The sequence below is a fragment of the Triticum dicoccoides genome, chromosome 3B (genome assembly GCF_002162155.2).
Source record: "Triticum dicoccoides isolate Atlit2015 ecotype Zavitan chromosome 3B, WEW_v2.0, whole genome shotgun sequence".
NCBI lineage: Eukaryota > Viridiplantae > Streptophyta > Magnoliopsida > Poales > Poaceae > Triticum > Triticum dicoccoides.
Window position 1 is genome coordinate 257522425 of NC_041385.1, and position 5755 is coordinate 257528179.

Sequence of the window (5755 nt, forward strand, 5' to 3'; positions counted from 1 at the left end):
AGGAAATAAATAATAACTTTATTATTGCCTCTAGGGCATATTTCCTTCAGTCTCCCACTTGCACTAGAGTCAATAATCTAGTTCACATCGCCATGTGATTTAACACCAATATTCATATCTGTATATGATTAACACCCATAGTTCACATCTTCATGTGACCAACACTCAAAGGGTTTACTAGAGTCAATAATCTAGTTCACATCGCTATGTGATTAACACCCAAAGAGTACTAAGGTGTGATCATGTTTTGCTCATGAGAGAATCTTAGTCAACGGGTCTGTCATATTCAGAACCATATGTATTTTGCAAATATTCTATGTCTACAATGCTCTGTACGGAGCTACTCTAGCTAATTGCTCCCACTTCCAATGTGTATCCAGATTAAGACTTAGAGTCATCTGGATCAGCGCGAAAACTTGTATCGACGTAACCCTTTACGACGAACCTTTTGTCATTTCCATAATTGAGAAACATATCCTTATTCCACTAAGGATAATTCTGACCAATGTCCAGTGATCTACTTCTAGATCACTATTGTACTCCCTTGCCAAACCAGGGCAGAGTATACAATAGGTCTGCTCCATAGCATGGCATACTTTTATAGAAACCTATGACTAATGCATAGGGAATGACTTTCATTCTTTTTCTGTTTTCTGCCGTGGTCGGGATTCTAGTCTTACTCAATTTCATACCTTTGCAACACAAGCAAGAACTCTTTCTTTGACCGTTCCATTTTGAACTATTCAAAAATTTATCAAGGTATGTACTCATTGAAAAATCTTTATCAAGCGTCTTGATCTATCTATATAGATCTTGATGCTCAATGTGTAAGCAGCTTCATCGAGGTCTTGCTTTGAAAAACTCCTTTTTAAGTATCCTTTTATGCTATCCAGAATTTCTATATCATTTCCAATCAACAATATGTCATCCACATATAATATTAGAAATGCTACAGAGCTCGCACTCACTTTCTTGTAAATACAGGCTTCACCGCAAGTCTGTATAAAACTATATGCTTTGATCAACTCATCAAAGCGTATATTCCAACTCCGAGATGCTTACACCAGTCCATAGATGGATCGCTGGAGCATGCACACTTTGTTAGCACCTTTAGGATTGACAAAACCTTCTGGTTGTATCATATACAACTCTTCTTTAATAAATCCATTAAGGAATGTAGTTTTGACATCCATTTGCCAAATTTCATAAAATGTGGCAATTGCTAACATGATTCGGACAGACTTTTAAGCATCGATACGAGTGAGAAAATCTCATTGTATTCAACACCTTGAACTTTGCCAAAAACCTTTTTCGACAAGTCTAGCTTTGTAGATAGTAACACTACTATCAGCGTCCGTCTTCCTCTTAAAGATCCATTTATTTAACATGGCTTGCTGATCATCGAGCAAGTCAATCAAAGTCCATACTTTGTTCTCATACATGGATCATATCTCAGATTTTATGGCCTCAAGCCATTTCGCGGAATCTGGGCTCATCATCGCTTCCTCATAGTTCGTAGGTTCATCATGATCTAGCAACATGACTTCCAGAACATGATTACCGTACCACTCTAGTGCGGACCGTACTCTGGAAGACCTACGAGGTTCTGTAGTAACTTGATCTGAAGTTTCATGATCATCATCATTAGCTTCCTCACTAATTGGTGTAGGAATCACTGGAACTGATTTCAGTGATGAACTTTTTTCCAATTCGGGAGAAGGTACAGTTACCTCATCAAGTTCTACTTTCCTCCCACTCACTTCTTTCGAGAGAAACTCCTTCTCTAGAAAGGATCCATTTTTAGCAATGAATATCTTGCCTTCGGATCTGTGATAGAAGGTGTACCCAACAATTTCCTTTGGGTATTCTATGAAGACGCACTTCTTCGATTTGGGTTTGAGCTTATCAGGATGAAACTTTTTCACATAAGTATCGCAGCCCCAAACTTTAAGAAACGACAACTTGGGTTTCTTGCTAAACCATAGTTCATATGGTGTCGTCTCAACGGATTTAGATGGTGCCCTTTTAACGTGAATGCAGCTATCTCTAATGCATAACCCCAAAACAATAGTGGTAAATCAGTAGGAGACATCATAGATCACACCATATCCAATAAAGTGTGGTTACATAGATCGCACCATATCCAATAAAGTGCGGTTACGACGTTCGGACACACCATAACGTTGTGGTGTTCCAGGTGGCGTGAGCTGTGAAACTATTCCACATTGTTTCAATTGAAGACCAAACTCGTAACTCAAATATTCGTCTCCACGGTCAGATCGCAGAAATTTTATTTTCTTGTTACGATGATGTTTCCACTTCACTCTGAAATTCTTTGAACCTTTCAAATATTTCAGACTTGTGTTTCATTAAGTAGATATACTCATATCTGCTCAAATCATCTGTGAAGGTGAGAAAATAACGATACCCGTCGCGAGCCTCAACATTCATTGGACCACAAACATCAGTATGTATGATTTCCAACAAATCAGTTGCTCGCTCCATAGTTCCGGAGAACAGCGTTTCAGTCATCTTGCCCATGAGGCACGGTTTGCAAGCATCAAATGATTCATAACCAAGTGATTCCAAAAATCCATCTTTATGGAGTTTCTTCATGCGCTTTACACCGATATGACCCAAACGGCAGTGCCACAAATAAGTTGCACTATCATTATTAAATTTGCATCTTTTGGCATCAATATTATGAATATGTGTATCACTACGATCGAGATCCAATAAACTATGTTCATTGGGTGTATGACCATCGAAGGTCTTATTCATGTAAACAGAATAACAATTTATTCTCTAACTTTAAATGAATAACCGTATCGCAATAAACATGATCAAATCATATTCATACTCAATGCAAACGCAAACGCCAAATAACATTTATTTATGTTTAACACTAATCCCGAAAGTATAGGGAGTGTGCAATGATGATCATATCAATCTTGGAACTACTTCCAACACTCATCGTCACTTCACCCTCAACTAGTCTCTGTTTATTCTGTAACTCCTGTTTCGAGTTACTAATATTAGCAACCGAACAAGTATCAAATACTCAGGGGCTACTATAAACACTAGTAAGGCACACATCAAACACCTGTATATCAAATATACCCTTGTTCACTTTGCCATCCTTCTTATCCACCAAATATTCAGGGCATTTCCGCTTCCAGTGACCATTTCCTTTGCAGTAGAAGCACTCAGTTTCAGGCTTTGGTCCAGCTTTGGGCTTCTTCGCGGGAGTGACAACTTGCTTGTCATTCTACTTGAAGTTCCCTTTCTTTCCCTTTGCCCTTTCCTTGAAACTAGTGATCTTGTTATCCATCAACACTTGATGCTTTTTCTTGATTTCTACCTTCGTTGATTTCAACATCACGAAGAGCTCAGGAATCGTTTTCGTCATCCCTTGCATACTATAGTTGATCACGAAGTTCTAGTAACTTAGTGATGGTGACTAGAGAATTCTGTCAATCACTATCTTATCTCGAAGATTAACTCCCACTTGATTCAAGCAATTGAAGTACCCAGACAATCTGAGCACATGCTCACTAGTTGAGCGATTCTCCTCCATCCTTTAGCTACAGAACTTGTTGGAGACTTCATATCTCTCAACTCGGGCATTTGCTTGAAATATTAACTTCAATTCCTGGAACATCTCATATGGTCCATGACGTTCAAAACATCTTTGAAGTCCCGATTCTAAGCCGTTAAGCATGGTGCACTAAACTATCAAGTAGTCATCATATTGAGCTAGCCAAACATTCATAGCGTTTGCATATGCTCCTGCAATAGGTTTGTCACCTAGCGGTGCATCAAGGACATAATTCTTCTGTGTAGCAATGAGGATAAACCTCAGATCACGGATCCAATCCGCATCATTGCTACTATCATCTTTCAACACAATTTTCTCTAGGAACATATCAAAATAAACATATGAAAGCAACAACGCAAGCTATTGATCTACAACATAATTTGCAAAATACTACCAGGACTAAGTTCATGATAAATTTAAGTTCAATTAATCATATTACTTAAGAACTCCCACTTAGACAGACATCTCTCTAGTCATCTAAGTGATTACGTGATCCAAATCAACTAAACCATGTCCGATCATCACGTGAGATGGAGTAGTTTCAATGGTGAACATCACTATGTTGATCATATCTACTATATGATTCACGTTCGACCTTTCGGTCTCCGTGTTCCGAGGCCATATCTGTATATGCTAGGCCCGTCAAGTTTAACCTGAGTATTCCGCGTGTGCAACTGTTTTGCACCCGTTGTATTTGAACGTAGAGCCTATCACACCCGATCATCACGCGGTGTCTCAGCACGAAGAACTTTCGCCACGGTGCATACTCAGGGAGAACACTTCTTGATAATTAGTGAGAGATCATCTTAAAATGCTACCGTCAATCAAAGCAAGATAAGATGCATAAAGGATAAACATCACATGCAATCAATATAAGTGATATGATATGGCCATCATCATCTTGTGCTTGTGATCTCCATCTTCAAAGCACCATCATGATCACCATCGTCACCGGCGCGACACCTTGATCTCCATCGTAGCATCGTTGTCGTTACGCCATCTATTGCTTCTACGACTATCGCTACCGCTTAGTGATAAAGTAAAGCAATTAGAGGGCGTTTGCATTTCATACAATAAAGCGACAACCATATGGCTCCTGCCAGTTGCCGGTAACTTCGGTTACAAAACATGATCATCTCATACAATAAAATATAGCATCATGTCTTAACCATATCACATCACAACATGCCCTTCAAAAACAAGTTGGACGTCCTCTACTTTGTTGTTGCAAATTTTACGTGGCTGCTACGGGCTTAGCAAGAACCGTTCTTACCTATGCATCAAAACCACAACGATAGTTCGTCAAGTTAGTGCTGTTTTAACCTTCGCAAGGACCGGGCGTAGCCACACTCGATTCAGCTAAAGTGAGAGAGACAGACACCCGCCAGCCACCTTTAAGCACGAGTGCTCGTAACGGTGAAACCAGTCTCGCGTAAGCGTACGCGTAATGTCGGTCCCGGCCGCTTCATCTCACAATACCGCCAAACCAAAGTATGACATGCTGGTAAGCAGTATGACTTGTATCGCCCACAACTCACTTGTGTTCTACTCGTGCATATGACATCTACGCATAAAACCTGGCTCGGATGCCACTGTTGGGGAACGTAGTAATTTCAAAATTTTCCTACGCACACGCAAGATCATGGTGATGGCATAGCAACGAGAGGGGAGAGTGTTGTCCAAGTACCCTCATAGACCGTAAGCGGAAGCATTAGCACAACGCGGTTGATGTAGTCGTACGTCTTCACGATCCGACCGATCCAAGCACCGAACGTACGGCACCTCCGAGTTCAGCACACGTTCAGCTCGATGACGATCCCCGGGCTCCGATCCAGCAAAGCTTCGGGGATGAGTTCCGTCAGCACGACGGCGTGGTGACGATGATGATGTTCTACCGGCGCAGGGCTTCTCCTAAACTCCGCGACGATATGACCGAGGTGGAATATGGTGGAGGGGGGCACCGCACACGGCTAAGGAACGATCCGTAGATCAACTTGTGTGTCTATGGGGTGCCCCCCCGCCCCCGTATATAAAGGATCAAGGGGGGAGGCCGGCCGGCCCTAGGGGGCGCGCTAGGAGGAGGAGTCCTCCTCCTAGTAGGAGTAGGACTCCCCCTTTCCTACTCCTACTAGGAGGGGGAAGGAAGGGGGAGAGGGG